The sequence below is a fragment of the Balaenoptera borealis genome, assembly GCF_965194805.1.
Source record: "Balaenoptera borealis genome assembly, chromosome: 12".
Taxonomy (NCBI): domain Eukaryota; kingdom Metazoa; phylum Chordata; class Mammalia; order Artiodactyla; family Balaenopteridae; genus Balaenoptera; species Balaenoptera borealis.
In genome coordinates this window covers 101,750,694-101,763,559 of record NC_138869.1, presented here as the reverse complement: position 1 = coordinate 101,763,559, position 12,866 = coordinate 101,750,694, and the positions used below count along the sequence as shown (strand labels likewise).

The window sequence follows — 12,866 nt, the reverse complement described above, 5'->3', positions numbered from 1 at the left end:
AATTACTATATGATTGTTGCTTATGTAATTACCTCTTGAAGGTTTTTTAGTTTTACAATTTAGAGCATATAAATACACATTCAATTCTTCTTCTAATTGAAGTATAGTTGATTGACAATATTATATTTGCTTCAGATGTACAACATAGTGATTCAGTATTTTTATAGGTTATACTCCATTTAAAGTTATTACAAAATAATGGCTGTGTTTCCCTGTGCTGTACAGTAGATCCTTGTTGCTTATTTATTTTATGCATAGTACTTTGTATCTCTTAATCCCCTAGCCCTGTCTCCACCTTCCCTCACCCCACTGGTAACCACTCGTAGAACTAGTTTGTTCTCTATATCTGTGAGTCTGTTTCTGTTTTGTTATATGCATTTGTTTGTTTTATTTTTCAGATTCCACATATAAGTGATAACGTGGAGTAGTTGTCTTTGTGTGACTTATTTCACTAAACGTAACACTCTCTAGGTCCATCCACGTTGTTGCAAATGGAAGCATTTCATTCTTTTTTTATGGCTGAGTATACACATTCAGTTTGTGTTTAGAAAATTTAAAATATATCTAACTTGCTCAACATATTTTAATTAACATCTTGAAAAGGAACGTTCATTTTCAGGAAAAAGTTGTCCAATACTGCCATCTCCTGGAATGTTGTTCAAAGCTCTTTTGTGCTATCCTTTGTCAATTCTTACAGGCTGCCATGCTTGTTTTTCTCTTTTTAGTGAGTGTAAAAGCGGATGATTTTGTTCTCAATTTAGCCTCACTAAAAGTATTCTAAGAAATGCACATCTGGGCTTCCCTGGTGGCGCAGTGGTTAAGAATCCGCCTACCAATGCAGGGGACACGGGTTCGAGCCCTGTTCCAGGAAGATCCCACATGCCGTGGAGCAACTAAGCCCGTGCGCCACAACTACTGAGCCTGCGAGCCACAACTGCTGAGCCCATGAGCCACAACTACTGAAGCCCTCACGCCTAGAGCCCGTGCTCCGCAACAAGAGAAGCCACCGCAGTGAGAAGTCTGCGCACCGCAACGAAGAGTAGCCCCCGCTCGCCGTAACTAGAGAAAGCCCGCATGCAGCAATGAAGACCCAACACAGCCAAAAATAAATAAATAAAGTAAATTAAAAAAAAAAAAAAAAAGAAATACACATCTGTTAGGAACTGTCTTTTGCTGCAAGAGTCAGTAACCTCGTAAGAGCGACTTAAGCTCTTTCTCTTGCCAATTAAAAAAAAAATCCAGAAAGAGGCAGGTCATGGCTTTTCAGGGGGCCCCATGAACTTCAGGACACAGCTTCCTTTATCTTGTTCTGTCATCGGAGTGGGCTGTTTCATAGTCCAGGAAGGCTGCTCAAGCTCCATTTTGTAGGAAGGAAGGAGACTTTTGAGACGTGTAACGTGCACTTGGGCTTCCATTCCAGCATCTACAACTTAGTTACAAAGCAAACATAATTAGGTAAAAGAAAGCCTAAGAGGGACTTCCCTGGTGGTCCACTGGGTGAGACTCTGCGCTCCCAATGCAAGAGACCCAGGTTCGACCCCTGATCTGGGAACTAGATCCCACATCCATGCGAACCCCCACATACCACTACAAAGATCCTGCGTGCCACAGCTAAGGCCTGGTGCAGCCTAAATTAATTAATTAATTTTTTTTTTTAAAAGAAAGAAAGCCTGAGAAATGCGGTTTTCTGGCTGGACAACAATGAGCCCCCAGTAAATTTGGGGTGCTGTTACAAGAGGAGTGTGACAGTGGCCGTCGGGATGGGCAGCTTGCAGCTCTGCCACAGTATGCTTATATTTATGTGGCGAGGAGGGGGCATAAGTAATATGTATATGTGTTTGTTTGGAAAATCTTGGCACATCTAGAAATACACAAGTGCCTAGTAGCAATATTGTCTTGGCAAAGAGCTGGATGACCCACGGAAAAGTGAGGGACAGAGGCCATTTTTGCAATTTACCATTTTGTATCTTTTGAACTTCATAGTATGTCTGTGTATTTTCTATGGAAAATTTTTAATGCAAAAGTTATTAGCTAACACTGCTATAGTCATCGTATTACAATACAGTATATAAAATCTCAAACCAACACACTGGAAGCCTGAAACTGACACAATGTTATATGTCAATAATATTTCAAAAAACAAAAAGCAAACATTTGAATTTGAGATGATACACCTTAACCTGCTTTGTTAGCTAGAAGTTCCTAGAGGAAATAAAATAGAGAGGAGAGGTGAAGTCCCTTTAGTGGAAGAAAAGACCTGGAGAAATGTGAGCTGTGTTTTCATTATGACCACTGGGAAGCAGGGAGTTGGAGTTCTGGTTTCAAGCTGACCCACAGGCCCTTCCCATGACTGTGAGCCTCCAGCACATGCTTCTCAGCAAAGATAAGATTTGAGAAGAGTTTGCAAGAATGAAGAAAAAAGAAAATTTCTGCGAGAGAACATGAAATATTTATCCTTCAGCATTGGTAACTTTTCCTTTATTATGTGCCTGCCCTCTGACACAGATACCAATATATTCACAAATGAAAAATACACATTCAGATATTGGAGTCAGACAACCTGGACAAAATGCTCAAATCAGCTGAGCACATCGGAACGCTTACATTTTCTTTCCTCCAAAAGGAAGATTTAGGGAGCTTCAGGGGTTTGTCCTGTGTATCAGATCAGTAAGAGGAAGGTCTTCAACCAAGGGTGACCTCGTGGATGAGTGGGTCACATGAGGGAGTGACAGCTAGCCTAGGGACTGTGCCTGGACTGGCCCCCAACCTGCTTGCTGATGCCTGAAATTCCTTACCAGGAGATAAACCCTCTCATTCCGCAATTTAGAGATAAACCTTAAAATCTGAGGGTAAGACCGTGAAAACGGGGCTGAAATGGCGCGTGTAGAATACCAGAGAGGCTGACGGGAGGTAGTCAGCAACCTGCTGTCGCCACTGAGAGAGAAAGGGAGCTGGGAGTGTAGACGGCGCAACGTAGAGCATTCTCACAGCGCCAGGCCCTGAGATACAAAGATACTCTCTTTTAAGGAGAAAACTTCTGTGGCCCAGGGCCAAGAGGCGTACAAGAGGAAAGGTGGCCATGCTAAGGAGAAATAGAATTGCATTCCATTCCCAGAGGAGTATCCGTTCCCACTGGGGAACAAGTTTAAGAATGTATGCCCCCATCACTTGGCGGGAGAACGTGTCTATGCCACGTTTGTATCACCACCAAAATCTTTACATTAACGCTGGGGAGCATCTAGAAGAAAAACTGTGTGTTATCCCCCAGAGGATGAAGTAAACAAGCATTACATTCCCCCAAATGCATTACTTCACAAAAACTTGAAGGCCTAATATTTTGGTAGGTTTCTATATAAGTAACATGAAGACTGTCATACAGTTAAAGCTCTTTAATTGTTCAGCATCTTGAGCACTTAAGGTTGTGTTCTTTCCTGGTTTTGCAATAGCTTAGGCTTGCTTCTTTAATAACAGGAGAGAATTCTACTGTATAAGAGATCTTGGGGAACTAGGATGACATCCTTTACTAAGGTGAGAGCTGTACCCATGGATAGAAAATCAAGGCGAGATATTCCACCTCCCCAGAAGTCTCAGTTTTTTCTTTATTTTAAGTGATTTCTGGTCCAAATTTGACATTTCACAAGTCAAATTACACTGTTAGGCACTCCTTCTGTCTTTCTTTCTCTCTTTCCCTCCCTCCCTTCTTTTCTTTCTTTCTTTCTCTCCTTCTTGACAAATAAAGGAACTTGTTAAGTTTAAAAATTATTTATTAGCATTGACCTTATGTCAGGCACTTGTGATACATCAGGAAACAAGACAGACTCAGCCCTTTCTTCTCTAACCTCACACTCAATCAAGGCCTTGTATTTTCCCCCCAACTTTTTACTAATAGTGAACTCAAATAATCAGAAAAGGTGGAAAAAATGGAACAAAAACATCCAAATACCCCTCGTCTGGATTTAAAAATGTTATTATTTTACCACTTTTGCTTATCTCTAAATAGATAGATGGATAGACAGATAGATAGATAAAGATAGATACATAGATGATAGATGATATGAGAGAAGGTAGGTACACATTTTTCCCTAAGCTGTTTGAAAGTAAACTGAAGACACCATGATACATCATCCCAATATACTTCAGAATGCATCTCCTGAAATAAATATATAAAGGTTAGATTTTGAGAAGAGAAAAAGTGATTTTTTTTTTTTTTTTTTTAGCTAGACTGGGTCATTGAGAGACACTGACTGTATTCTGGGCATAGAATTACAAGGGGAAGAGAGGTTGGAGTTCAGGAAGCCATGGAGCCTGCAGTTTTGACCTGGACTTGGATTTTATAACTGGCCCAAGAAAATGGCACTCATATTCCTAAAGCCCAGGAGTAACATTTAGCTTATTTCTGGGGGAAGCATGTTCAGGCTTGAGAGTGTCTTGTCAAGCCAGATTTGGGGAGTAAAATAAATACGTCTAACTAGCTGTAGCTCTGTAGCTTATATTCCCTGCCTGTCCCCGCCCACGGCCCTTTAAATTCTGACATTGAATCAAGAATAATTTTGCACAGTTGGCTGAGCATATGCTGTATTTTTCACCCATTTGAGTGTCTAATATACTGTATTGGGACACTGTCACAATACAAAAAACCTTCTTTGCTCCTTTCCCTCTCCTCGCCTCCGTATCTTTGGCTCACAAGAGGGATTAGCAATATACTTATGACCACTCTGTTTGATGTAGGTTCTTGTCAGAGCATTGATTTGATACAAATTATAATTCCTCAGTTCAATACACTGCTTTTCAGTGCAGTTTGACTGTAATTATAATATCTACCTAATGAAATATTGCCAATATTTCTGTTTAGTACAGAAATATTTCGGGCTGTACAGTATTATGATTTCAAAATCGGTTCTAGATTTAGTCCAACATTTTTTAGAATGCATGTTTCTGTATAAAAAGAGGTTCTGAAGAAATAATATTTTGAGATAAAAAATATCTTCTTGTTACTCTAATACAGATTTTAGTCACATTTATATTCCTTAATGTTCAGTGTATATATCCACATTAGAAACTCAAGGAACAAATAAAGTTGTTATATTTACTGCCACAATAAGCAACATGAAACATTAAAAATAATATGTGTTCATAAAAAAGAGCAAAGAGGGTATGGCAATATAAAATTAAGAAGGACATTCTAACTGGGCTGTATGGGAAGAGCCTGACTGATTTCTTTCAAGCAATGCTTTTTCATCAAAACTCATACATATTCAGCAAAACAAATAGCATGTCAATGAATTCAGTGAACTGCCATGAAACTAAAACATCCATTTCCTCACATCTGTTTATGGGAATTATGTAAAATACTTAATACAATGTGTTTTCACTGCAATCCTATTTTTGTTTCCCATCCAGTGAATTTTCATCTAAACCAATATGTTTACCTGAGACCCGCATGCGTGTGTTTATTGGAACCGAAATACAGTTACAGATTCAGGCAACATGTCGCAGGCCAAACCAATGCATTTTGATGCAACTCAGCCAATTTTCCACGACATGTATTCTGATTCCCTAGGGATATAAAGACTCCTATAATTGTAAATGCACGTGACTGTGAGGGAAGGCAGGAGAAACTGATGTCCTGGATTGTCAGGAAATACAAGAACTGTGGCTTTCTTAAAACCTTGTTACCGAAAGTGTGCTCTGGGGACCAGCAGCCCTGACATTCCAGGAAGCTTGTGATAAAGGCAGAATCTCAGGCCCCACTGCAACCTATTGATTCAGAATCTGGATCTTAACAAGATCCGCAGGTATTTTGTTTGAATGGTAAAATCTGAGAAGCACTGTTTTAAAACAAACTAACTCTTAAATGTCCATAGTTATCTCTGGGGTGATACTCAAAGTTTTCTGAGGCAAACACTTCTTCCAGCGGATGGACAGCTTTATGAAACAGAGGTTGAAACCAGCTTACTTTATATGCACCCCCTTTTTCTTTTCTTTTTCTTGCACACGTGATACATGCATACATTTTCTTTGTCAAAAATCAGGCAATCCATAAATCTACAGAGCACTTTCTTCTTTTACCAGAGTTAACCTCCATCACTACTTTCACTTCTACTTTTAGTTTCTCTTCTATGAATTGACGTACCTCTATGCGTTTAAGTACGTTTTATAAACACAAATGGGATATGTATGTTATATATTACACATGTCTTTTCCTTTATCTGCATGTTTCTAATATCCATCCCTGTCCATGTATTCTGGACAACCTCAATACTATGGAGAGTATAGATACACGATCATAGTATAGATACAGGATCCATAGTATAGATACATGATCATTTGTACAGCCAGTTCTTTATTTATGGCCATTTAGGTTGTTTCCATTTTTGTTTCTATTACAAACAGTGCCACATGAACATCCCTGAACATCTATTTTTGTGGTGATGTTGGAGAATTTCTTTAGATTAAAATCCTAGAAATTGAATTTTAGGGCCAAGAAAAACAAATAGAAAGAGCCTAACATCCTATGGTAATATATTGGTTCTTAGTAGTAATCACATGTATGCAAATTAAACAATAGAACCCTTCACCCTTTCCAGGCTGGCAAAAATTTAAAAGACTGATACAGTTTTGGTAAGAGTACAAGTAGGTGAAGACTCTGAGGAAGGAAGTTTAGCAATATCCAATCAAACGTTTCGATGTTGATGAAGTCATGGGCAGTCTGCATCCAGGGCTGGTGCGCTGGGCTTCAGATGGGAGGACTTGTAGCCTCAGGAGGCCCAAGTGTTCTGTCTTATTTCTCTTAAACAAACCTCTTTCATGCCGTGCATGGGTCCCCTCCCTTCCTGCAGGCCAGCCCCAGGCGGGATCAGAAGAATTCACTTTGGTGCAGCTGACCCTGTGGAACCCACACTTGCTCATCCAGGGTCCCCTCAACACCAGGGCTGGCCTATCCCATTTCTCTTGCCCGTTGGAGTAGCTTTATTCTGGTCATTCTGTTGCCCTTCCCAGAACTTAGGTCTTAATTGGGGCTTTCCTGGGCCCTCTTGCCAGAGATCCTGAAGTTGACTCTTAAGAAACAGAGGTTGAGTGCCTGGGTCCTCCCCTCCCAAAAGGCCCTGGTCTCCCTTTGTGCATGGCCCATCTCCCCTCCAGGACCTGGTCCCATATGCCAAGCACTGAGACAGCTTTTGTTCATCTGTTCTCGAGGACAGTATGTGCCTATACTGCCTATATTTGTGTAAGTAACAGAGAAGTTCATTCAAGCAACCTTTCACCAGGCAAAAGAGATCAGTTAAAAAAAAAAAAAAATACTGCACCTTACTGCGACGAAATTCATGAGAAATGCCAGGAGGACACCCTCACACCGTGGGCGAATCCTGGGCGTGGGTGTCCTCAGTGGCAAGGCCAGCCACATTTCAAGGCATATTTTCTCTCAAAACCAAGGTTAAGCACGAGTCAAGTGATGCAATGCCTCCCACGTTCCTTGCATCACATCTCTGGGAACGTATAGACTTTGCTGTTATGTTCCTCTTCCTACCTTTTTACAACGAGGCGTTTGCTCTGAGGGGCAGAGTGGGCGTGGAAGGGGCTCTCCTGAATTGGGAGCAGTCCTGGATCAGTTTCCCTGCTGCAGGTGGTTTTGGTGCCCTTTCAGGCCCTTACAAGGAGTGACAGCACTGGCTGGGTCCTTGGGGGATGGAGAGTCAACAGTGGACATGGCCTCCTTCCAGGAAGATGACTGAGTGAAGCCAGGCATGAGAGCAGTTTCAGAAAGTTGCTTCACCTGTAATTTTCACCATTTGCAGAGGCTTGTCCATGTCATTCATGGCACGTTATTATGAAATAGACTCACGTGCCTCAGAAATGCCCTCATAACCTGCTTGGCTAACGCTGTCAGTGATCTCTGGGCTCGTTTGCAACTGGGGATTCTAAACAGAGTCCAAAATTCTAGGCCAAGGCAAGCATTGGGAGGAGAAAAGATGCCAATTCTAGCATAAGAGGTTAAGATAAAATGTCTCTGCTGGGGGTGCTGAAAGGACAGAGATAGTAGGTCACAGGCGGGGGTTAGGCGTGAAGAGTGGAGATCAAGACCTAGCTCATCAGTCTCTTTCCTTCGGGATTTTGGTCTAGGTGACATCAGATGAAAACGAATCCTCAAAGCCAAAGAACAGTCACGATCCAGTGGGTTGTTTGCCGCTTGCTGTTCGTTTTCTGCCTTTTCCTTGGTGGTGACTTGTATCCTGTCTTTGCTGCTTGCTGCCTTTTCTCTAACCTTTGCAGAGTCAGGAATTTAAAAGTAAAAATGTCAGGAATTCCCTGGCGGTCCAGTGGTTAAGGCTCTGCACTCTCACTGCCGAGGGCCCAGGTTCGATCCCTGGTTGGGGAACTAAAATCCCACAAGCCACGCAGTGTAGCCAAAAAAAAAAAAAAAAAAAACTGTCTATGACTTTCATATACAACTGCCCTTGTGTTAGAAAAACTTCTAAGAACATTGATTTTCGGCACTGTCAAATCTGAATTGCTGTATATTTTCATTTATTTTTTTAAAGTTCTTCTCCCCATTTTCCTTAAGTTGTAGGCCGCGAACTAGGTACTATCAAGATGACTATGACTGACAGTTCTTAACTCTTTTTGTGGAATGAAGTAACTTTAGAACTCTGATTGGGTCTTGGGTGCCACTGGGGGATATGATCCCCAAGGAGCCCATGTTTTCCCCACTCTCCTGAAGAGAGTTTAAAAGCCTTATGTTATTATTTATCTTGGGAAAGGACCAGATGTCTGGGCCAGAGTAAGCTCCAGGAAACCTGTTTTCACCTCCTTCCACCTCCTTCCTTTGGCCCTCCCAGCAAAGATATCCCAGCAATGGAACTAGCTTTCATAAACTAGGACATCTGGTCACCTGCGTGCATGAGCTCCTTAGGTATATTTTCACGTCCACATCCATTGCCAAGGGTAAGGTCAGTCAAAGATGCTATTGACTTTTAATTATGTGATACTCTTAGTTTTCTTCATCAGTTGAGTTTATAGTGTGTTGTTTGGTTAACCCTACAGTGTGTAGCAAGACATCATTGCATATTTTTGATTTATCCTTTCCAGTAACTAGACTAGAAGGCAAGTTGTATACATCGCTACTTAAATAGGAATAATCCATGCCCCGTTGTTAAAACAAGTATATATTAATTTTTCCAAATTGTGATAAGACAAAGTCGCTTCATGGCTGATGTGCTACTTATACACGTGCTATTAATTTTCAACATGATATCAAACTGAGTACAATGAAGTTATTTTAAAGTTTATTGGGCATTCTTTTAAACTCTAACATAAACCAAATTTGTAGGTTCACTGTGTTCTTCTGTAAATCTTTGTCATCCAAAGTACGTTTCCACCAAAAGATGGGGTGGTTAGCCGAGTTGAGGTGAAAAGTATTTTGGCCGGTGAAGTGAATTGAGGTACAAAGATTTGAGAGCCATTGTGTATAGAGCACCCCTGTTGGGTAAGCTTTCAGGCCGACCACCTCTTAGGCAACTGAGGTGTAGATTGGAGGGGTCTGTCCAGGAGATGAGGCCGTAATAGCAGTCACCCAATAGCATGTAGAATTGCCTAGAGCTGTGAGTATGACAGACACTCAGAGCTTAAAAGACACATCTTCAGGACAATAATTCTACTTGTCCAACAAACAGGCATTTCTTGGGTATTGCTTATAATATTTATATATCGTGTTTATAAATAAAATGATATATGTGAACTAGGTTTCTTCTAATGTAATTAATAAGCAGTGCACTGTATTCTGCTCCAAATCTTTGTTATTCTAGATATGACTGAGGTACCTCCTACTGTCACGAAGCTCATAATCTACTGGGGGAGTAGGCTTATAACCATCCAACTCTAATAAGGACATATTAGCAAGAACAATCATAAAAAGGGAATAGAGACGCAGGTCAAGAGCAGGAACTCTGGAGCTAGACCACCTGCATCCAAATCTTGGTTCTGACGCTTTCCAGCATTCAGCTACTTACTTGCTGTGTGACCTTGGGCAAGATACCTAACCACTCTGTGCTCATTTTCTCATCTATAGAACAAGGATTTTATCAGGATTAATATTTGTAAAGCATTTAAGAAAACACTTGCATTTATTTGTTGTAAGATACAGTTTCCTAAAAAAAGTTCAGGTTAAAAGAGTATATGGGACAAAGACCAGCAGGAGATGGTCAGATTTCCATGTGAATTTACCCCTCACCTTTGATGTGAGCCTGGGGCATGTACTATTCTTGTGGTGTAGACCAACCATGTGCAGAAACCATGTGGGATATTATAGCTACTCCATGCTCTGTGTCAGGGGGCAAATTTCTACTTTAATAGAGGCAGGTTAGAGAAGCTAAAAAAGCCTGGATCTTGGAGTCCAATTCCTGGCCTAGCGGTTGTTTAAGATGAACTTAACTAAACTTGCTGAGCCTCATTCCTTATTAATGAACAGAAATAATTTTATCCTTACTTTAAGCATTGTGAGGAGAAAGCCATGAAATAAAGTGTTCAAAGGCAGTAGCTCTTATTAATATTATCAGGTGTTATAACAAGCAGGCTATGAGGTGTTTTGCAAATGTATCCTAAGCCTAAACTAGAACCAGTTAATTCTCTTTGCCTCGTGTTTGTTCTCTGTGGCGTTTACTACTAGCTAGCATGTTCCATATTCATCGTTTGTTAGTTTATCATCTGTCTCTCTCACTGGAATGCAGGCTCCTTGAAGGTAGCAGTATTGCACATAGTAGGTCTTTGATATATATTTGTTCAATTAAATAATGGGTACTAAAAGCTCTCAGGTATTGAGTGCCTACTATGGGCCAAGTCTTTCACCAGGTGTTTTACATATACATTTATATTGTGTCTTTTAATATTTATATTAACCCTAAATGATGGTTATTATTATCGCCATCTTGCAAAAGCGAGAACTGAGAGCGAAGTCAAGAAATTTGCCCCAAATCACACTGCTAGCAAGTAACAGATCAACATTCAATCCCAAGTCTCAATTTACATTTCAATTCCCAAGTCTCAATTACATTCAATCCTAAATCTCAAATGATTCACTTACTGTATTAGTTGCCTAGGGCTGCTGTAACAAATGACCACAAACTTGGTGGCTTAACACAACAATTTATTCTCTTGAAGTTCTGGAGACCAGAAGTCTGAAATCAGTGTCACTGGGCCGAAATCAAGGTGTCAGCATGGTCCCTTGAGGCTCTGGGGGAGAATCTATCCCTTGCGTCCTCCACTGTCTGGTGGATGCCCTCATTCTTTGGCCTATGGCTCCATCACTCCATTCTCTGCCTCTGAGGTCAGTTTGCCTCTTCCTCTTCTGTCTTGTAAAATTTCCATCTTGTAAAGACATTGTAATTGTATTTTAGGGTCTATCTGTTTAATTCAGGATAATCTCTCCATCTCAAAATCCTTAGTTACATCTGCAAAGTCCTTTTTTGCTATATGAGTACACATTCACAGGTTCCAGTGGTTGGGACATAGATATCTTTTGAGGGGCTATTAGGAAGCCAACCATTTGCATACGGTTAAGAAAAGAATTCGTGGACTTCCCTGGTGGTCCAGTGGTTGAGACTCCATGCTTCCAGTGCAGGGGGCGCAGGTTCGATCCCTGATTGGGGAACTAGGGATCCCACATGCTGCGCGGTGCAGCCAAAAAAATGTAAAAAAAAAAATTTTTTTTTTAATTAAGAAAAGAATTTGTGCTGAGGTCCCCAGGCCCAAGACAATGACTGCTACCCAGGACAGTAATGCCAATTACAGCACTCAGGCAACATCTGGGTTTTGGGGTAACACCTGTAGCAAAGAGCCCAAGGGGTGAGGAGAGTATTTACAAGATGCAATCATTTTTACCCCCTGAGTCTGGGGAATGTCGGCTGGGCCCAGGACAGGAAAAACTGGCTGGGTCAGATGCCAGGAAGGTAAAAAGATAAATGCTCATTTGCCAGATAGTCAGTGATTTATGTCTGTAGATTCCCTGAAAAGAGAAGGAAGAGAGGGAATAGAAGCGAAGGATATTTCATTAATATTAAAAGAGCCTGAGTATTTACTTTAAACAAGTGGTCAAACTGAGTATCACCAATAGCAGGAAAAAATATTATGTGCTTTCGGATGTGATGCAATAAGGAGATACTTGACATTATCTATGCAGTACTCTTAACAAAGAAAAAAAAGTTAAATCATGTAGAAACCATCAGACAAATCCAGAATGTGGGATATTTTACAAAACAACTGTCCTGGACTTTTCAAAATATTTCCATACAAGAAAAAAATCTGAGGGGATTGTTGTAGGTTGAAAGACACTAAAGAGACATAACAGCCAAATGTAACCCTTGATCCTTAGATACTGGATTTTAAAAAAATAACTAGTAAAGGCATTTTTTGAATTATTAGGGAAATATGAATACAGACCATCTTATCATATGATAGTAAATTAATATTAATTCTCTTAGATGTGATAACGTTCTTTTACAGCAGAAAATCTTTTTAATCTTGGAAGATGCATGCTGAAGTATTCAGGGATGAACTATCCTGGCATTTGCAAGTGATATTTGATAAATTTAAGTCAAGGGTATGTGGGTGTTGATTGTACTCTTTCTCCAACTTTTCTGTAGGCTTTGAAAACTTTTCCAAATCACAAGGAAAAAAAATTAAAAAAAAATAATTGGATGGTTACCTGGTGAATTGGTGATGCTCATTGCCAACAGTCACAGAAGATAAAAAAACAAAACAAAACAAAAAAACCTTGCAATTGTTGCACTCTGTCTTTGGATTCCTGTGTTTTCAGTAACAACCAGGAAACTGAAACAGTGAAGGAGACCCTTGAGCTCAGATGCTCCGCCGTG

At 40.5% G+C, this 12,866-nt stretch overlaps 2 protein-coding genes across 3 annotated transcripts in view; one reads left to right on the top strand and one right to left on the bottom strand.

The window, feature by feature from the left end:
* Window positions 1–12,866, bottom strand: part of LOC309608220 (uncharacterized protein C6orf52) — a 391,220-nt gene that overhangs the window by 200,424 nt on the left and 177,930 nt on the right. The gene's annotated exons all lie outside the window — the stretch shown is intronic.
* LOC309608213 (uncharacterized protein) overlaps window positions 1–12,866 on the top strand; it is a 102,612-nt gene that overhangs the window by 17,468 nt on the left and 72,278 nt on the right. The window contains exon 2 of one of the 2 annotated variants that reach the window (XM_082347774.1): window positions 726–7,291. The exons of the other annotated variant lie outside the window; for it this stretch is intronic. The gene's annotated coding sequence lies outside the window, so the exon portion shown is untranslated. Of the gene's footprint in view, window positions 1–725; window positions 7,292–12,866 lie in introns of those variants that run through there. 2 annotated transcript variants of the gene reach the window in all.